The sequence below is a fragment of the Lissotriton vulgaris genome, chromosome 6, assembly GCF_964263255.1.
Source record: "Lissotriton vulgaris chromosome 6, aLisVul1.2, whole genome shotgun sequence".
In the NCBI taxonomy this organism is placed as follows: domain Eukaryota; kingdom Metazoa; phylum Chordata; class Amphibia; order Caudata; family Salamandridae; genus Lissotriton; species Lissotriton vulgaris.
This window is the reverse complement of record NC_141694.1, coordinates 1,620,536,388-1,620,559,176: the sequence shown is the minus strand read 5'-3', so window position 1 is coordinate 1,620,559,176 and position 22,789 is coordinate 1,620,536,388.

The window sequence follows — 22,789 nt, the reverse complement described above, 5'->3', positions numbered from 1 at the left end:
AGTCCAGCCCGAACTGCCAAGCCATGTCTTCCCTGGACCGGAAACAAGCATCCTGTGACCGGTTTCGGATTCATAATCCTCATCAGCCAGGCTATCTTGATTCAGATGGCCAAGTGATCAAGGGAATCACGTCTGAGCATACCCTGCCAACTTAGGGCGAACAAAGCGATACAAAAGGGGATGATGGACGGAGCGTTTGAGCAAATCAAACACTCACCCCCAGTCAACTGATCTGGGTTTAATCCATCACCATTCTTTAGCTCACTCAGCCACCCCAGTTCAGACATGGCATTATGCAAATCAGTCTGACCCTGTGCCTCATGGGAACAGTCCAGCCCGAACTGCCAAGCCATGTCTTCCCTGGACCGGAAACAAGCTTCCTGGGACCCGTTTCGGATTCATAATCCTCATCAGCCAGGCTATCTTGAATCAGTCAGTCAGTCAGTCAAAGATAGCTTTATTCGGTATTTTAAAAAGACCATAAAAGCACATAAAAAATACGTATCACATTAGATAATTCAATTAGATATTTCTATATTACAAAGAAAGAAAGCATTAAAAATATTAAAAAGTTTAAAATCCATATAAAAAGCATCACTAGTATCTGGATAAATAAATGTACTATTAGCTACAAGTTGATGTTATCCGATGTTAGCATTAAGTCATAGTGCCTCTGGTTCTAACCACATATTTCAGATATTTAGTAGCTACATCCACTGTCAGTTCATCTTGTAACATGTAAAGTCTAATTAGTGCGGGCCTGCACTGTCGCAAGCCCCACAGCCTTAAAAGGGATAGCAAAATCCTCTTTCTCCCCCACTCGTAATATTCACAGAAAAAGATGCTGTGGATATTTGACTGAATGGAAATATCATCACAAGGACATTTTGTTAACAACGCAGACCAATCATTTGGAGTGGGAAATGTAATCAACCTGAAAAAACAGTCAGTTCTCATCCTGGTTAGAAGCATTCTTGCATAACTAGCTATTTCCGGGGCCAGGTATGGATGTAAGCCTGGGCCGTGAAGAATGCGGCGGTGAGAGATGATTGTTGACTTGTTTCCATCCAGGTACCACCGTCTGTCTTCTAGCAGCTCAAGGCATGTTTCTTTTAGGTTTTTTTTCGATATTGATGAACATGAGCTTGGGGTTGCAAAAAATTCTGGGTGACCGATAGAATTCATGAATTTTTTAACATATTGGAGCCAGATGATCTTCTTGGCCGCTGATTGGTTCATGCAATCCTGGATCACATCCCTACTAAAAGCCGTCTCATCATAAGTCTATATCTTGTGCCAGAGTATAACAGGTGTTATCTTGATTAGATCTATGATATGCACTCGGTTTAGTTCTTTATGGCATATGGTAGTAGAGATAGATCTTGGGACAGCTAATAAGTATCTAAAAAATGCATTTTCCACTAATTGGATTTGCGTGCAATCAGCCGTCCCCCATATGTCAGCGCCATAGGTCGCAGTTGAAACACATTTGGCTGCATAGATTTTTATCAGAGTATCTATGGGTTTCCATCCCAGGCGTTTGGCGAATTGTTTTACCGCGCCGATGGTGCGGGAGAAAGCCAGATTACGTGTAGCTATAGCTGTTGTCCTTGTTCCTCTATTATTAAAAGTGATGCCTAAATATGAAAATGGTTTGGTCACGTCTATCTTGGACTGATTAACGAAGGTTTTGCAGACTATTTTTGAGTTTTTCTTTGAGGTACAACACATGGTGAAAGTTTTTCCCACGTTTATCTTCAGACCTTTAGACCCCATAAAAGTTGAAAATCCAGTTAAAGCCTTTTGAAGACCCACCTGTGTTCGGGACATAATTACTGCATCGTCGGCATATAAAAGTATTGGTACTGACGAGCCTCATCAGCCAGGCTATCTTGAATCCAGTGGGCAAGTGAGCAAGGGACTCACGTCTGAGCATACCCTGCCAACTTAGGGCGAACAAAGCAATACAAAAGGGGATGATGGACGGAGCGTTTGAGCAAATCAAACACTCACCCCCAGTCAACTGATCTGGGTTTAATCCATCACCATTCTTTAGATCACTCAGCCACCCCAGTTCAGACATGGCCTTATGCAAATCAGTCTGACCCTGTGCCTCATGGGAACAGTCCAGCCCGAACTGCCAAGCCATGTCTTCCCTGGACCGGAAACAAGCATCCTGTGACCGGTTTCGGATTCATAATCCTCATCACCCAGGCTATCTTGAATCCAGTGGCCAAGTGAGCAAGGGACTCACGTCTGAGCATACCCTGCCAACTTTTTCTGCTCTCATATGCCTTTGCCTGGCATCCTTTTGCAATACCTGAAGAGTATCAAACATCGACTGTCTACTTTCTTTGGCAAACAATTTATCCTGCAGGAAATTCAGTTTTTTGTTCATCAAAGGTACCTGTTAGTAGCCACTGCAGCTCGGCATTGTACCTCGTATATTTGTGCCACAATGTACTGAGCATAATAGAGCCAATGCCGTGCTTGACGTACATGTCAAAGTTCGGGGTGCCCTCCGGATGTGCAGGTTGTCTCTCCTCCAGTCGAGCATCAGCGGAGCAACAACAGCATCCCAAACGCCACATTTTGCTCAAATAAGGCATGTTAATATAAGACATGTTCACTCTTCGCACCAGACAAATAACTTGCAAATACACCTCTGAAACTACAAGTCAGTCCTCAGACTACACCAAGAAGATAGGCTCAAGCCCCAGGCATTTTCAAGAGTACGCCAAATTCATTATATTGCCTGACAGAGTGTCCAAAGATGATCCACAGACCTAAGAAGTTCAAGCAAGCCAAGAAATGGCCTTCAAACCATACCCAAGAATATTCAAGATGGGGTCATATTCACCAAAAATCAAGACAAACTCACCTGGTGCACACAAGTGGAACAAAGTTATTCTCCACTGCCATCTCTTTGGACCAAGCTGTCAGATCCAAGGGTTTCACCTTTTCAGGACCCCAGCCTGGATGACCACTGGGCGAGGCACCACCCGATCAGACAGGAGGAGCAGCTGCGAGAACTAAGCTCTATCATGTGGGGATTCCCAATCCGCCCATCTGACCCGAAGCGGCCCCGTCTTCCACACCCGGTTAGGGGCGAGATGGGTCAGCTCGATAGAGTCCCTGTTCAGGTGCTAACTGAAGGAAGTGACCCGAATCGGGCAACCCGGGTCACTCATGACCACCTCTCAGCCTTCCAAGAAATGAAGAGTTGGTGAAACAGTACAGAATACAAACCAAGTTATTTATTAGTAATTGTTCTGCAGCGGAGTCCAGTCAGACTAGCCTTCTTAGATGCTACAGAGGGGACTGACTTCAGCAAACATAGCGATAAATTGTGCACTTTTCAAAACCAATGTAAGCAGGCCTACCATGGAATTTTCCAAGGAGATGCAGCTGGTCAGTAATTTACCAAGGAGTAAGTTTCGATTCTGAGGCCGGGCACACCTTATCTATTTCTCAAGGACACTCTACCTGTGCCCACCACTAGACAAGTGGGAGAAGGCTCACATCTAAAGGAAAGGTATACACTAATAAGAACAGTGAATTCATTAGTGTAACAGAACTCAGCTCCAGAGTAACATTACCTAGAGAAGGCTGTTTCTTGGAAATAACAGAAGGATACATTTTGATCAAAACAACTAAATGGCGGTTGCAAATAAAATGGCCCCATGAGTGCTTACTTAACATAAAGAGAAGATATGAACAAAGAGACAATAATGTTGCAATGTTAACATACAGAGGATGAAAGCCTGGCAACACTCAACCAAGACACCATAAAACAAAGCCTATACTCCATTGGACACCATCTCCGGTTACAAGACGGGCAGACAGTGTCACCGGGTCTTCAGGGGATCCATCTATCTACCTACAAACACCACCGGCCACCCCACCCTCATTCCTGGACTCCGAGGACCCCCAAGTTGATATCCAATGTTGTGTGGTAGGAGTCCAGCCGGAGCTTGTATACGTGTCGTGGGTAAGGATAGAGACCATGTCAGGCATTCTAGAGTGGTCAGTTGGTGTCTCAGTCCCAATAAGGACACCTTGAAGGCAATAATAGCCACCTACTCTTCGCTTCATGGCTTCAAACGGTCCCTGGCTGACATTGCTCCTGTCATGAGGCAGAGGCACAAGCAACTGCCTTGTCGATGTGGCACCAGTAAGGTTGCCAACAAGCTGGTGGTGATCCACAACATCCTGGAGTCCATGGAGTGGAAGCAAGATTCCTACATAGTGACAATATATGCCTTACACTGCAACTTCGTCTCTATGCTTTCAAACCAGCAGGTCCTTCTTAGTGCTGTGCCGCCTTACTTGTTGGCTCTGAGAAATGCTGCTGGGGACAAGGGATCCATATCTTTAGCCCTCGATATGTGTGTGCCTCAGTCACCACCAGCACCAACAAAACCCACTCACAAGCGGCACCACACACATTAGAGGAAAAAGATGTAGATGTTCCCCTTTTCCTGCAAAAAAAGATCTGGTAGCATTTCTCTGTGCCTCATGGCCGGTTAGCAATTTACCTGTGTTTATGTCCATGCCATTTTACTTCTCAACTGATACTGTCCTCCCTTTGCTTTCCCACCTGTTGATCTCACCCATTTGTGGTCTGCCTATGTGGCCTATCTTCCATAATGGAAATTTGGTCCTCCTCCTCACTGGAACACTCCTCTACTTCCCATGTCTCATGTCATATATCCCCCATGGACTATGTCTGGACATGTAATGGCTCACAAACAATGTTGAGCTTGTTGCCCCAGAGACTGTGGCTTGCTGCTTGGTTCAAGCACCAAAAATTTCACTAACCAAGACCAGCGTGTTGTATATCTGTTCATGATTTGACTAAGTAAACCATGGTGGAAGTGCTGACTCTAAATACACTACCTATTATTTAAAGTACAATGTGTATCATAAACCCAGGGGTAAAACTGTACAGAACTCATTAAATAAGGAGCATAAGAGGGATAAAAAAACAGGCCATCCTTCCTTCACACAGTTATTCAACAAAAGGGTCTGAATCCAAATGATACACACCCGCCTAATATATTCTTTATTGACTGGGTATGAACTATACCTCCGAGGCAGGATATGCTTATACTATTTCAGTCATTCCCCCATATGTGTATATTTATTTAAATCAATAAAACACACAACCACAGCCATGTCCCAATATTCCTAAAAATTTAAGGATAATACTGGCACACTAGTCATAAGAAGTATGAGACAATATGAAAAATGTGAGGTGGGGCAGAAAGTGCCTCACGTAAGCAACCACTATGGGAGCTGCTGGTAGGTACTCACCAGTGTGCTCACTTTTTCATCATCATCACTTTAATGGCAAAAAGATAAGTGACTTAACTCAACTAAATGTGAATAATGAGAAAAGTGTCAAAAATAATGGTGCTAACTACCATTTCGCCCCTGTAATGTGTAACAAAGGGTCACCTGAACTCCTCATTTAAATAGGTTGTGAACACCTATCATACGTATTTAATATTTGTCTAGTGTTCACACCTAGTTAACAACAGCATGTTTAGACCATTTTAAGTTAAACTGCACATGCCATGCAAATTAGTTTTTGTGATTCTATATGTGCATCTAAACTAGCAAGTATTTAACCAAGGTCGCATACATGAAGCACTACAATAAACAACCCGTCAATGGTTTGACTGAATGACATTTCTACCCAGGTGAGTGATACCTCCATTCATACTGGCCAGCAGACAAGAGTGATGTGACAACAGCTAGTGCTAGGGATTGTGTGTAAGCAGCACACAACACATCCAAGTTTAGTCACACTTATTTGACTCAATCATCCACACAAAACATGTAGCATCACATACGCACACAGTGCACCATTTGGTTAATGCCTGGGTTTGGGATGTGTGTCCATTCACAGAAAGAGTGCCACCTACAGTGCACAATAATGTTGGAAGATCCCTTATGTGACTCATTACAAACTAGACAGGATATACTCCTTAGGTGCTTTACCTAGCTACACATATATCCAAACACTGCCAGGCAATCCTACAGCTTTTGCTCTACCCAACCAAAGCATGTATGACAACTGCCATGCAGTCAATGAGCAAGCAGTTGTGAAAGTGCTAAACTTGTTTTAATTAAAAACGATTTCTACATAAACTATGCCTACACTAGCCTACGCTAAATCAATTACACTATCCTAACTTAATACTAACCTAACCTACTTACCTTAACTTATACTACTCTATACATATACCACAACAGACAGGTTAAATATCAGCCCACCACCCCCATTAATACACATTTGCACATGAGACAAACATACACTGCACTTATACACAAACTGCCTAAATATAAAAACTAGAACAAATATATTTCTTTTATATTGTTTATATTTTTTATACACATACTTAACATTGACCCCCTCCCACATAAAAAACCTACCCACATATATCCCCACTTAACAACACATAATTATTTAAATCTATAATAGCACTAAAACTAATCTACCCTATCATTAAGCTAAAACTTCTCCTAACCTATGGTAAAACTATGTACCCTATGAAAAATACATAAATGAACTTGGGAGGGGAAGAACAAAGGAGAGAGGGCCTACATCTGCTCAGCAATTGTGTCCACTGATTGCTGTAGTGTTTTCATAACCCACAACAGTGTTGCCATCTGAAGTTCCTGCCTTGCCATCCTTAATTTCATGTAGGCATTGTTCTTTAGGGATTCCCTCTCAAAGTTCCTAGGCTGAGCATGAGTAGGAGTCCCTGCTTGTGGTGCCACTGCTGGGGGTGCTGTGAAGGGTCCTGCTATTGAATTAGGATCAGAAGCAGGGGAGAGGGCCACTTCAGGCCTGGTGCTTGACTTTTTCTGTGCTTTCTTGCTCAAGGTCGTGACTCCAGCCCCCTGCCTCCCTTGTCTTTTTGTACTGGCTCCCCATTCTCTGGAATCCCATCGCCACATGCATGATGTGGCTGTACCTCTCTTTTCTAATGCAGTACTAGCGCTCCTGCTCAGGGGTACTGTTGTCTGTTGGGTAGGAAGGACATATGTATCATACCAAGCTGAAATGTCTAGGCTTTCATCGATTACGTGCATAAATTACAAGTAGCTGCACAAGTGGCATGCCCTCCCAATATGAGACATGTAGGTACATGAATTGGCAGTGAAGAACCGGATTAACCCACTTACTGGGACTCGGCGGCGGGGGGAACCGCCCAAGCCTACCATACCCTTCATACGTAGTAAAAGGAGACACAGGAGCCTTCGTCTGCAGGAGGAACCCAGATTTTTACAAATAGCCCGGGCAATGGAACAGAGTCCGAAGCTCGTCAGAAACAAGGCAGAGCAGGCTGCCGCTTTACTCCGCAGCTTACAAGCCTTTTATACTTTTTCATCTCAGTCTTTTGGCTGTTAGTTCATTGTTCAATTAGGGCAGTGTTTGTAGTTGATAACCAGATCCAGACGACGTTTGTAGATGGTGCCCTGGTCAAGACTTGGTACACAAATCATTGTTCACTCGGCTTGATCAAGGCTCAGTCTTTCAGGTCATAGTTTAATCACGTTGATCAAAGCCCGGTCTTTCAGGTCATTGTTTAATCACCTTGATCAAAGCCCGGACTTTCAGGTCATTGTTTAATCACCCTGATCAAGGCCCAGCAGTCAGACCATTGTTCAGATAACCTGATCACGGTGTCAAGGATGTTTATCAGGCTGGGAGCAGGAGATGGAAAACAAATCATTTACACAGGGTGTGAGTGTCTCATGGCTTTCTGCTCAACTGCAAGAACAGGGGGATTGGGTGTGCGACAGTTTCTGGGCCGAATTGCAGGCTGCAAGATGGCTGTTGTCGTGTTAGTTAGATTTTCCTCAGGCATCAGCAGAAACAACCAGGTGGGTCATGTGGAAGTGTTTGACACGAGATGGCAATGAAAAAGCAATGGAGTCTCAGTACAAATGATGCCGATCAGAAGACCACTTTTCCTCAGATCCTCCTTTTGCCATTGAGTGGCAAATACTTTAAGAAATGTCAATGTTCATAAGGCCATCGGTTTCTTGTAGACAAACAGCATCACCACGGTGGCCATGAAGCATTTACTATATCGGAGACTGACATCTTGTTTCTGGATTCGGGTGTTTTGGACGGTTGCCATTGTGCTAAGCCAGGGACCTCTAGTGACTGTCTGTGATTGGTGGTTGCTTCACTGGGCGCAGGTGCCAAGGGCCCTTTGGCGTACCTTAGTCTGACACACCAGCACTACTCTCACCTGGGGAAGATAATAGCCCTACAGCCTATAGGTACTTGGCGAAGTCAAGGACAAGCCTTTCCTTGGGGGCGCAAGTTGTATCAGTCGGAAGTAGGGACAGTATGGTCGGGAAACAATTGTTCTTGGTGTTGAGCAGAGTTAAGGGAGGGTTCCACCGTTCCTTTCAGTTTGCTGTCACTCTCTGCTTCCGTGGATGTCGACTGCAGTCTGGCATCGCTGAATGAGACAAACGTCGGGACTGTTTCTGTTTCTGACTCTCCCTGTCCTTCCCTCACCCACTGATCATAGGGGCGGGGCAGAGGCACACAAATGCACCCAATTCTTCCGACCTTCTACTTTCACTGCAGTGGGGGTGGCCAGTAACACCTGACGGGGCTGTGTCCAGCGGGGCTCGAGGATCTTAGTCCGTTGAAAATATTTCACCAAAACCCAATCCCCAGGTTGGATTGCGTGTCCTGGGCCCTCGCTCTTGTCGGGTATGGCCTCATGCACCTGGTGATAAAGAGTACGAAAGGTATTAGTCAGACTGTACAGATGATCAGTTAATACAGGGTATTCAACGTCAGACAGCTTCTTAGGCCACAGGACACCCCATACATTGGCAGGCCTGCCAAACACAATCTCATGGGGAGATAGCCCTATCCTGGTGTGGGCCATTGTTCTTGTGGACAGTAGGGCTAAGGGCAGAGCATCAACCCAAGTGACACCTGTCTCGGTTACTATTTTGGACATTTTCGTTTTTAGGATGCCATTGTACACCTCCACTAGACCTGCTGACTGGGGGTGGTTAGCTGCATGAAATTTTTGTTTTATACCCAATGCTGTACAGACATATTCCATAATTTGAGCCGTAAAGTGGGTCCCGTTGTCACTCCAGACCAAGCGGGGCAAACCGAATCGTGGGAGGTACTCTTTAAATAGCACTTTGGCGGTAGTGATAGTGGTGCAGTCTTTGACGGGGTAGTCCTCCACCCATCGGCTGAAGGTACAGACCACTACCAGGACATATTTCAAATTGTTACATCTGTCCATCTGGATGTAATCCATCTAGAGGACTTCAAAAGGGAAGGTAGGAGGTGAGAATCCTCCCTTAGGAGTAACTGTGCCTTTTCCTGGGTTATACATTAGGCAAATCATGCATGTTTTGACCAGTTTGTCAGAATTTGCTGGTATCTTAGAGTTGTACCATGTAGGTATCAACAGTTTACATATCCCTTTTGCACTGATGTGAGCAGGACCATGGTCCATCGTAACCACTGGTAGCATGTGACTATCAGGTAACATCCATTGTCTTCCCATAGTCGTACGGACCCAGCAACCATCAATTCCCTCCTTTGCTAATTGCTCCTTCCACACCGTAGTTCCTCAGGAGTTGTATGGGACTGAATATCAATCACACTCTGTACTGTGTTTTCAACCATGGCCTCATCTGTCACCCACCTAGCGGGACCTCCTACATACATTCCTTCACTTTTCCTAAGAGCTGTTTGTCTGGCCATCTGGTCAGCCAGGGCATTGCCTTTCCCAACATCATCTGTCACTTTCTTATGGGCCTTACATTTTATAATGGGCACCTTTCTGGGGAGTATCAGGGAGTCTAACAATCGGTGAATTAGGGGGCCATGTTGAATCTTGGTCCCATGGGAAGTAACGAAATTCCTTTCTTTCCATAACCTCCCGAAGTTGTGGGCCACCCCGAAGGAATATTGGCTGTCAGTATAAATATTTACCGTCATCCCTTTGCTTAACTCACAGGATCTAGTGAGGGCCACTAATTCTGCTGCTTGAGCAGAGCACTGCGGAATCTGAGCTATTTCTACTACTCGCCCTAATGTCGTGAGGGCGTAGGCGGCTGAGGTTTTACCATCTGACCCTCTGAGACACGATCCGTCCACATACAGTGTACCTTCTGGTTCTGCTATCGGAGTATCCTGTAAGTCAACCTGTTCCTTCGTCGCCTCCTCTGTCCTTCATATGCAGTCATGTGGGTCTAAGCGTGCATCCTGAGTATCCAGTGGGAGTAATGTGGCGGGGTTTAGTACAGTGCATCTTTTGATGTTAATGTGGCAGGAAAAGTGTGTCAGTTCATATCCTGTGAGTCGTGTGCTAGTGAGGTGCTGTGTCTTGGTGTTATTAAGGAGGGTATCTACAGAATGGTGGATCATCAGAGTCAGGGGGAGTTCATGACGATCCCCTCACTCTGACGGGCCATGAGGGTGGCCGCAGCGGTCACTCGTAGGCATCCTGGGAGAGTCCTTGCAACAGCATCTAAGGTGGCTGAAAAATAGGCACATGGCCAGTGGTGACCTCTGAACATCTGGGTCAAGACAGCGCATGCACAGCCGTCTGTCTCATGTACAAAAAGAAAAAATTGTTTGTTATAATCAGGAGTACTGAGGCCGGGAGCAGTACACAGAGCCTTTTTTAAATCTTGGAAGGCCTGTGCATGCTCTCTAGTCCACGGAAAGGAACTGTCTGATATGTCTTTAGTGGATGATGGCAAGAAGAGGTTTGACCATGGCCGAAAAATTGGAAATTCACTGTCTACAGTATGAGGTTAGGCCTATAAAGCCTCGCACCTGCTTTTGAGTTTGTGGGGCCGTCATGGCATTGATAAAGGCTACATTATCAGCGGTGAACTGCCTTCCCTCCTTTGAGTCACCTTCTCTTGACAAAACTGAAGCTTTTTTAGAGACTTTGTGATTATGGAGGGCAAGGTGGAGTAACAAACAGAGAGTAGCTTCTTTACATGCTGGGGCAGAATTTGCAGCAATGAGGAGGTCATCTACATATTGTAATAGTGTGGAAATATCAGGGAGTTCCAAGGAATCTAGTTGACTTTTTAGGGCTTGACTATAGATACTGGGGCTCTCCGTGAAACCTTGAGGGGCGCAGCAGAATCTAAAGCTCCGCCCACCAAGGGAGAAACCAAAAAAATGTCTGCTGTCAGGATATATAGGAATGCTGAAAAAAGCATTCTTCAGGTCTATGACAGAAAAGTGTGTGCCGTCAGAAGGGACCATCGTTAAGAGGGTTGTAATGTCGGAGACAACAGGCTATTGGGAGATTGTTGTTAAGGGCTCTCAGGTCAATCGCAAATCTGTATATTTTAGGGGAGAGAGCATCTCATTGGTCTTTTTAAGAACGGGAATAATGGGACTGTTACAGATATTGCCACATCTCCTCCACTACGCCCTTATCCATTAATTCTGATATTATTGTTAAACGGGCCATTTCTCCTTCTGCAGGCAGTCGATACTGCTGGAGACGGGGGAGAAGTGCACCTGGCTGAATGCGTACCACATGAGGGGATATGTTGAGACACCCTACATCAGTGTCTGATGATGCCCAGAGGGAGGAAGGTAAGGACTGCAACTCTGGTGGGAGGGGACCTGATATATACATATAGGAAGCTGCGGTGGGGGAAATTGTTAGGGATACACATTGGGGACTACATGACATGGTCACATACAGAGCTTTCAGTAAATCCATGCCTAACAAGTTTTCACTGCAACCTGTAGTAAGGACCAAGGGAGCGTCAACAGGTGCAGGGCCAATATCAAGAGGAAGGTGTTCAGAGACGGGGCTGGTCACAGGTGTTCCTGCAAAACCCACGGAGACATTCATATTGCCAGAAAGGGGTGCCTCCGGGACTAACAGACGTGCAATAGAAGACCTGGTGGGCCCAGAAAATTCTGATCGTTCCCCACAACTGACATTTGAACATACGGGCCCCTTTGATCCACTGGAATTTGCACTCTGGTAATACCCCTTTCCTGGCTGTCCTATGTTTGGTAGGACCCTGTATCATCAACTTCATCATAATCATCATTGTAATAATTGTGTGTTGCTTCGCACCCATCAAACCTATGGGCCGGGCGCTGCCAGATGGGTGCGTCAACCCTGGGCCTGCGTTCTTTATCCTGTGGATGGGGCGGGCCATGGGCCCTAGTTGGCCTCCCCTCCCTAGGAGCGCGAGGCCGAGTCTTCCCTGACGGATGTTTTCAGCTGACTCAGGACACTCATCTAACTAATGGCTGTACCCCTTACAATAAGCACACAGATCTGTTTGGAGGGCTCCCGTGTGTTGAGGGCTGGAAGGGGTAGACTGGCGAGCCCGCGGAGGGGGTTGGGCTTGAGGTCTGAAATTCCCACGGGCATCGGGACCTCAGGGAGGGTAAGCCTGCTGCAGAAGTACCTTAGTCTTAAGATCTCTAACCTTCTCACTTTCATTGTCTCTATCTTCATTCTCCCTATTCTCATGATATTGTGCCATAGCCAAGATACCAGTCATAGTTTGGTCAGATCACGTACTTTCAACTTTCTTAAGCCTGGTGGAGATCTCAGGAAGCAAGTTGCTGACAAACTTATCAACAAATACTGGGCCAGAACCTGGGGTCCGGGGGATTCAAATCACTATGTCCCTTGTATTCTGTCTCAAAATGGGTAAAGAAGTCACCCACATTCTCATCTTTTCGCTGCCTACAGGTGTTTATTTTATCCCAGGTAAAGCTAGTTTCCGGCAAAAGTGTTTTCATAAACGTCATTATTTTACCGGGCAAAGTCAGGATGGCAGCTTCTGGTTTCGTCCCTCCTACCCTTGCTTCTTCCATAGCCTCTAGGTCCGCCCATTTACCTCCCAACGCTTCTTCATGGTCAGTATGTCGAATTTTGTCCCAAATTTCAGTGGGGACAACTGTACCAAAAAGTAAATCTATATCCTCAATAACGAGAGTACCTGCAGATATAATCTGACCTAATTCTCTGTAAAAGGCAGCCAGATTCTTCCGGGGATCTGGTAATTGTCCTTTTAACTGCATTACTTCTGACCTTTTCCAAGGAACATGAACCCAAAGCCTGCGCCAGTGTGCCTCAACAGCCCATCAGCCATTATTTTGGGCATCAGTAAGTGCGTTAACAAAGACAGGTGCCGGCTCTCTCATTGGCATAGCTGTTTCTAGAGGGGCGTTGGGAAAAGCGGTCATATTACGGTAAGCCATTAAAGCAGACATAGTGCCAAACATGCCCTCTCCCTGAGAATCGCCTCTTTTTACTTGCGACCTAAGGTCCATTCATCCGGTGGGTATCTGCATAAGCGCATTCTCAAATCTTGGCATGACCAGGGTACACATGTATTTAGCCCAGGTGGTCTGTTCCATAATCGTCCACTGAGAAAAGGTGGACCATATTTCTTTAAAGGCATAAATATTCCCGTTATTTATTCACACTGTTGCCTCTGCAGGTCATTTTCTCGAAGGGACGAAAAGCTGACTGCAGAGCGCAAGGAGGCTAGTCGGGGGGAATTCAACAATTTATATAAATCCTGCTTAACTGTAGACCATGGGGAAGCAGGAAAAGGGAGTGTAGGGGTGAAGCCGCAGGCGTTGGGCGGATGGAGACTTGTTGTCATTTCCGCAGCGAGGACAGGGTTAGCGGGCGTAGTTGGTGTCAGAGGAAAAATCGGGAGGGATAGTGTGACAGGGAGAACAGTAAGAGGGGCAGTGGGGGCAGGAGGTGACTGTGTGCAGGGTGTGAGGCGTCAGGGGAGGGTACATTGGGGCATATGCAGGAGGTCTTTCTAGCATGGTATCAAGCAAGGAATCACCTTCTTCTCCCCCTTCCATATGGCCCTTTCCTTTCTCCTCACGAACTGGATAACATTTTTGTTCCCAGGCCCCATGCTCCCTATTGGCTATTTCTACTGATTTTGTCATTTGATTTTGTAAATTTTCTCTGGCGTGGTCGGCCATTGACATACTTTCTTCTTTTCTTTCTTGAGCCTTCTGCTTTCTAGCTCTCTGCTCTCTTTCCTCCAAAATCGGACTGATTCAAACATAGACGGGCGTGTTTTTCTTTTCGTTAATTGTTCCTCTAGGTTGGCGATAACTTGGGAATTAAAGGAGCCATAATGTGGCCACTGTAATTCCGCGTTACTTTTCAGCGTTACGTATATTTTACCCAGAATTGGGAAAACATTATGGCAGAAGGGCCATGTTTAACATACATCGTATGGCCAGGGGTCACTTCTGGAGGAAGCGGTCAAGCCGCCTCCAGCTGGGAGTCCTGTGTAAACATACAATAACTTAATCTCTTGAACTTACTACTGACTGGCATGCTTGAAAACAGATAACAGACACCAGCGGGTTTTAAAACTCACCTCACTTGCTTGGCTTTTGCAAAAGTCAATAACAGCAGAATAATACAGAACAGACACCAGCGGGTTTTAAAAACTCACCTCGCTTGCTTGGCTTTGGCAAAAGTCAATAACAGCTTGGCTTTTGCGAAAGTCAATAACAGAATTATACAGAATTGGTGGATGATCAGTCCAGCCTTACCTTACAGGGGTAGTTCTCTTCTGCTGACGTAGGGCTGTGTCCTGCTCCAGAAATTATTTGCTAGGGGACTCCAGCGAGAACGCGGTCATGTGGCCCAGACCGGGTGGGGAGGAACAGCGAGCGAGTCGTTCGGCTTACCGGATTGCAAGAATCTCTTGGGTAGGGTACCTCCGTCGGAGTCTCTCCGTGCACCTCCTCACATCCGCCGGGCCTGACCTTCGTGCTCGTGGAGTCCTTGTTCAGACGACATTTGAAGAACAGGATTAGCCCACTTACTGGGTCTCGGCGGCAGGGGAACTGCCCAAGCTTTCCATACCCTTCATACGTAGTAAAAAGAGTCACAGGAGCCTTCGTCTGCAGGAGGAACCCAGATTTATTCAAATAGCCCGGGCTATGGAACAGAGTCCTAAGCTCGTCAGAAACAAGACAGAGGAGGCTGCTGCTTTACTCCGCAGCTTACAAGCCTTTTATACTTTTCATCTCAGTCTTTTCACTGTTAATTCATTGTTCAATCAGGGCAGTGTTTGTAGTTGATAACCAGATCCAGACGACGTTTGTAGATGGTGACCTGGTCAAGGCTTGGTACACAAATCATTTTTCACTCAGCTTGATCGAAACTCAGTCTTTCAGGTCCTTGTTTAATCACCTTGATCAAAGCCCGGTCTTTCAGGTCATTGTTTAATCACCTTGATCAAAGCCCGGTCTTTCAGGTCATTGTTTAATCACCCTGATCAAGGCCCGGCAGTCCGACCATTGTTCAGATAACCTGATCACGGTGTCAAGGATGTTTACCAGGCTGGGAGCAGGAGATGGAAAACAAATCATTTACACAGGGTGTGAGTGTCTCATGGCTTTCTGTTGAACTGCAAGAACAGGGGGGGTTGGGTGTGCGACAGTTCCTGGGCAGAAATGCAGGCTGCAAGATGGCTGTTGTCGTGTTAGTTAGATTTTCCTCAGGCATCAGCAGAAACAACCAGGTGGGTTGTGTGGAAGTGTTTGACACGAGATGGCAATGAAAAAGCAATGGAGTCTCGGTACAAATGATGTCGAACAGAAGAACAGTTTTCCTCAGAAAGGGCACTAACCATTTCTACCTAAACTATGCCTACACTAGCCTATGCTAAATCAATTACACTATCCTAACTTAATACTAACCTGACCTACTTAACCTAACTTATACTACTCTACACATATACCACAACAGACAGGTTAAATATCAGCCCACCACCCCCATTAATACACATTTGCACATGAGACAAACATACACTGCACTTATACACAAACTGCCTGAATATTAAAACTGAAACAAATATATTTCTTTTATATTTTTAATATTTTTTAAACACATACTTAACATTGACCCCCACCCACATAAAAACCTACCCACATATATCCCCACTTAACAACACATAATTATTTAAATCTATAATAGCACTAAAACTAATCTACCCTATCATTAATCGAAAACCTCTCCTAATCTATGGTAAAACTATGTACCCTATGAAAAATACAAAAATGAACTTGGGAGGGGCAGAACAAAGGAGGGAGGGCCTACATCTGCTCAGCAATTTTGTCCACTGGTTGCTGTAGTGTGTTCATCATCCACAACAGTGTTGCCATCTGCAGTTCCGGCCTTGCCATCCTTAATTTCATGTATGCATTGTTCTTTAGGGCTTCCCTCTCGAAGTTCCGTGGCTGAGCAGGACTAGAAGTCCCTGCTTGTGGTGCAACTTCTGGGGGTGCTGTGGGGGGTCCTGCTACTGCATTGGGATCAGACGCAGGGGAGAGGGCCACTTCAGGCCTGGTGCTTGCCCTTTTCTGTGCTTTCTTGCTCAAGGTGGTGACTCCAGCCCCCTGCTGCCCTTGCCTTTTTGTACTGGCTCCCCATTCTCTGGAAGCCCATTGGCACGTGCCTGATGTGGCTGTACCTCTCCTTTCTAATGCAGTACTGGCGCTCCTGCTCAGGGGTACTGTTGTCTGTTGGGTAGGAAGAACATATGTATCATACCAAGCTGAAATGTCTAGGTTTTTATCGATTACATGCATAAATTACAAGTAGCTGCACAAGTGGCATGCCCACCCAAATATGAGACATGTAGGTACATGAATTGGCAGCGTCCGGCCTAGTATATGTTGACCCATGTGCATATTAAGACAGATTCTGCACAATTATGTTGGGTACACATGGCATGGTACTCATGATTCATCTAGGTACTCGGTCAGGATCGTAGTGTAGCATGCAAGAGGGTAAAATCAATGGCCTATCAACTATGCAAACTTAGTAATGTGTAGCATGTACACATATTGTGCCTCAGCAATGCTTCACTGTTATGGCACATACATAAGGCCACACATGTTGCAGCATGGATTGACACTGTGCCAAGTTGAGACATGGAGAGAGTGTGGCCAGCTTCCTCCAAACCAACAGACCTGTTGGACACTTCTCCAAGGACGACACATGGACATACCTTGAACTCTTTAACCTAGACCACCTAATGGAAACCTACCAATGGCATGTGGTCCTTCACATATCCAAGAGTGTGTCCATACATTTCTGTAAGAATTGTTACCTAGCTGTACATCAACTCATACTTAATCCATGTTATGAATGTGTGCATGCATGCTCTAGATCTCATATGTATGAGTATATTGTGCTGTATCTTGCAGGTAATTGGCGAAAATTATTCAATGGTACATTCCATGGAAGAGACAGTACGAGTAACTGCAACAGTAGGTGGACTGTGAAGTGGCCTGTATGCTGACAACACAGTGCTCACCTGCCTGTAGTACTTAACACATTGGCCTTATTTCTCACAAAATACTGCAAAGGTAGGGGCACATGTCTATTACAGGGTATTGGATATATGAGGCAGGAGTCAGACATGTAACATCATAGGCATATGTGGGCTGATAGACAGTCATCCATCTGGTTCCATGTTCACATTGAGTTTCATCACATCTTCCTTTGTACCACCATGTCATTTTGGCAATATCACCTCTGGCACCCCATCTCACATGTCATCGATATGCAGTACTCTGAGGGATGCGCTCGTACCCATGATGCGGTATGAGAGTTGCCTCAAATCATGATCAATGTGGCATAAAGGGTGATCTCAAGTTAGTCAATGGCACTCACTGCAACAAATGGGGATACGTAACTTGCCCACCGGTTATGCTATCATGAATGATAAATGTTAAAAATGCCACTTTACAAATCCATATGCAGCATTTATTCTAGGACGAAATCATATTTTGGTTTGCAGAGCCTGCTCACATGATAACCCAATCCATTGGACTCCAAAATTTGGGTAGATGCTGTACTAGAGGTGCATGTATGGATCATAAAGCACATTGCTGTTTGAGTGGCATGAATGTCTGACATGCTTTCAATCATTTAGACTGTGCCAATGTTGCTAGGGTGGAGGACAGTAATCTGCAGGCATGTGCATGGTATGATGTGAACACATAATAGGAAGACACATATTTTGGTAAAATGTCCACTGTGCACATGTCAACATTCGATGTTCTATTTACGATTGGACATATGGTTTGGGATGTGTTAAACCACAACCACACCTATGCCCTGTTCAAATTTAGACTTGGACAAACATACTGTGTTAGAGAAATCACAGCCTATCCTAGGTAACATTTGTGTCACGTATTTCAGGGAACATGCTGGCACTTTCTGTCCGTAGTATGGGTGAGAGATATTAGAACCAATGACCATCATTTGGTTTTTGGGTAAGTGATGATATATATGCCCTAACCGTCCACACCATAGCTGCCAAAACAACAGCACAGCATATTAAGAGGCCTCCATCATGTGGGCCTGCATACATTGGAAATGATTCCACTTAGCAATTTGGCTCCGTCAATTGCACATGTAACTTTGTCCTACTTTTGGTTGTGAATCCATATATAAGGTAATCCTAGGCAGTGAACTCCGCTCCACTCGCTGAGTTTGCGGAGTTTCCTGCACTCCGCTTTATGCGGAGCACGCGGCATTCCAAAATCTCCACTTCGTGCAGCGGAACAGAGTTGTTTTCCTCGCTCACGCTCACCAACATCAAGTTGGTGAGCGCAAATTAGGAAAATCAAACTCCCGACGAGATTTTTCCTCATTCGCGCTCGTCAACATCAAGTTGGCGAGCGTGGAAAATGAACATTCTGGCGTGATTTCTCAATGCGGGGTGGTCAGGTTTCTCATTGCGAGTGGTCGCGTACGCTCGCGACTGCTAGCGATGAGAAACTGCTTGTTCTTTTTTGAGAAAGCTGCTACTCGATTAAAAATCTACTTGAACGGCAGAAAAGAGAAAGAAGGGACCACATGCGCTGTGCAAGGTGCCGTTCGCAATGATTGCACATTACAGACAAGCATCCGCACTGTGCAATCACCACGAACAGCATTTTTCTATGGTATACCACCGCTTGCGGAGCTCCGCGTAGTGCAACAGAGTTTTTTTGCACCTTCCGCAGCTCCGCGTAGTTCAACTCTGCATACTCCCCCCAGGGGTAATGTAAGGCCCAACTTGTTTCCACAGAGGGATGAAACCCTTTGCACATCTCATGCTACCCATTTAAGGAAGCACACACAAACCTTACAGAGTACAGAAAAAATCAGGTGACACTTACTGCTAGCATTGGTATCTCTGAAAACCACCGCCTCACCACGAGTGTATTGGTCCGGTCCACCTACAAGACAAAAACATCATACACTGCTCTGTGAATGCTTACCATGTACACTGTGTACATATGAATAAGCCTGGGCGGGCAGCTACGCTCCGTGCACGGAGTGTGCGTAGTGCCGGCCTGTACGCATTTTGCATAGCAGGCGTAGAATTCGGCACTACGCACGCTCCGCAGACGGTGTGTAGCTGGCCGCCACCCGCCTCCCTCCCGCCCTCCCTAAATACTTTAATTTAAATATTAGAAAGAATTAAAAGGCACTTACCTTGCCCGCCACTCCCCGCCGCGTCCCCGGGGCTCCCTCTCTTCATCGCTGCCGTCTTGGGTACTAATGCGCATGCGCGGGCGGCCGCGCATGCGCATTTCTCACGAGAAATGCGCATGCGCGGCCGCCCGCGCATGCGCATTAGTACCCAAGACGGCGGCGATGAAGAGAGGGAGCCCCGGAGACGCGGCGGGCAGCGGCGGGCAGGGTAAGTGCCTTTTAATTCTTTATAACATTTAAATTATTTAGGGAGGGCGGGAGGGAGGGAGGCCTGCGGTGCGTAGTGGGGCTACGCGGAGTGCGGAGGTGGGCATAGTTTCTCGCCCACTTCACGTAGCTCCGCGAAGCCCCACTACGCCCACTACGCCCAGGGTTACATATGAAGCACAGAACATTGACGTCACAAATGCCTGGTATTGTCTGCATGTTGGACTTGTATCATGAGGCACAGTTGGAATACCGTTGTGATGGGTATATTAATGTCATGATACAGTTTATTCAGATGATAAAAGCAAGCACGTCACATACAAGGTGCACAGAGTGCAGACAAGGTGCAAGACCACCCTCACTTACAACATGTTGCAAAGGTGCCAGACTTTGATGGCCATATGAACAGTCCAATATAATTGACCACACTCTGCATAGTATGACAACGCTTACTAAAGCATCATTTATTTCAGACACTTTGCTCTGGAATTAGCCAAGGCGCGATTTACACACAACACATGACAATGCCCAATGCAGTGTTTTTTGGTACTTTTGCATTGATGCGTGGCTTCCGCCCGACTCTCACATTTACTACTATAGTGTCACGTTTCCTACTAAAGTTCCACAGTTACTACTATGGTGTCATGTTTCCTACTAAAGTGTCACGTTTACTACTATAGTTTCACGGTTACTACTATAGTGTGACGTTTCCAAATAAAGTGTCTCGTTTACAACTAAAGTGTCACATTTACTACTATAATGTTACGTTTACTACTATAGTGTCACCTTTCCTACTAAAGATTTGTTTATTTTATGCATTGCTAAGGAACTAGCCAAGGCACAAATTACACACAACACAATGCATTGTTTCTGAGGCTTTAACATTGATGGCTGGCTTCTGAACGACTGTCTGAGTGCAATACTTCACACTGTTGACCAATGTGCAAATTTTTCATTGATGCAACTAGCCCTTCGTATGTGCTACAGTGCATTGATTGGTGCAATGCAGGTAAACACTCCCAGGGTCACTTTGTTGCAATGTGTTGCATGTGCATGTCAACAGTGAACATATGTGTGACTCTTTGCGTTCATGATGCGGACAGCCAATAGACCTTATTGTCTATATATGTGTGCCACAGAACACAGCACACATAGGACATGGGAGTAAATTGGTTGACTTCATTTTGTTTTGACTGTTAAACATCACCTGGGCAGACTGCTTGATGTGTCACATTGTACAATTTTCCTGGGGTGTGACACATGACATGCCTGATGTGGGCATGGCAACACTCCACAATGCCCGTGGAACACCCCCCTTGCACATAGTTATGCTACACAGCATTTTGGCCAGTGATGCAATGCTCTTTACCTTTACATCATTCAACGCAGACAGAGTAGCTTTACGTGTCTTAACACGTATGACTTGGGGATTTGCATTACATATGTACCATGCTGCATGGTGCATGTATGAGGCACACCCCTCATACTAATGTCCCTATCTGCGTTGAGAGACACAGAGATGGGTATTGTGGCATTCATTTCCAACTGTTAGTGGATCTGCTAGGTACTTGAGTTTTCCTAAACTACAAGTAAGCCATTCCCTTATCGCACATCCTGGAAGCAGTCATTTCTTATGGAGTTACGGCACATATATGCATCATGCACACTGCCGAGGTGTTTGGCCAGCACATTTGTAAACAACCCGTGATGGTCGACAATGGCCTACACATTGATAAAGAAGGTGTGTGTCCTGTTCAGGTAGGTATGGGATGCTGCAGCAGGTAGAACCAGTTGCACATGTGTGCAGTACATGGCACCCAGCACATGTTGGAACCCAGCAATGCCTTAAAACCCTTGTTTTATCTTCACCTGTTCGTGGGTGTTGGGGAAGAAGAGGTGGTGGAGTGTCAAACAGATGATGGCATTCAGGACAAAGGGAAGAATGAGGAGAAAGATGGCTGGGAGATTTTGGCCACTCTGGTGGCTGTTGTCTGAAAAGGACCCCGATACCAGCATGTGTAGTACCACCATGAGCTTCACCTTTGGAGGGATGTTGTCAGACATGGCAGCTGTTGGCTGGAGCCTTGGTGCAATCTTGTGTAGCAGGTTTACAGTGAACTCCCTCTTCAGCTGGTAATAGGTGATGACCTCATTCTCCCTGAGTCCAATTAGGATAGTCCGCAGGTGGTAAACGCACTCCCTTCTCCTGTGTTATCTTTGTGGTGGGATGGGGTGTCGGGTGGGTGGTTGGGGAGTGGGGCGGGGGTAGTTGTGGTTGTGGTGGTCGTCTCCTTGTGACTCCCAGCTGCAACATGAGCACCTCCATGGTGCTGTGGTTGCCAAACTGTTCTGTTTGGCTTCTCTTTATGTACTAATGGCAATGTGTCATTTTCTACACGTGGGTTTCACAGGCACAGGATGTTTTACATTAGCAGACCTCTGTGGAACTCAAGCCAGCATTGCATCACTTTGGTAAAATCCCGTAAATATCCATACATCTGTTTTAAGGTGGCAATTATGATGAGAATGCAACTGTATCAAGCAAAGCTTCACTTGAGAAACTGCATGCACAACATGTGTGTGTTCTAGAAAGCTTAGTCAAATCTCAACATGATAAACAATGTAAGTCAAAGAAATTATTCAACGAGAAACTTGAAATGAAGCATAAATTGTTATACAATAATTTTTCTTAATGTATTTTGTAAATATAGCAGTGCTATACAAACAACAATAATTGCTTATTTCCTTTTTGACCTACATAGGTATTAAATTATAATACATTGTTCAACGTTCAAACATTACAAAGCTTCAGATACATAAACAGTTGTAGGAGGCCCAATGCACTTCGGGACTGTGTCCCTTCTTCAGGGACCACTGCAATATAAATAGAATATACCCATAAATGATGCATATGTATATACAAATGACAAGTCAATGCAATAATATGAATGCTACCAGCACCTTGAGACACCATATTTTAACTGTAACAAGAATACGGTGACAACTCCATGTTTTTATTCTAC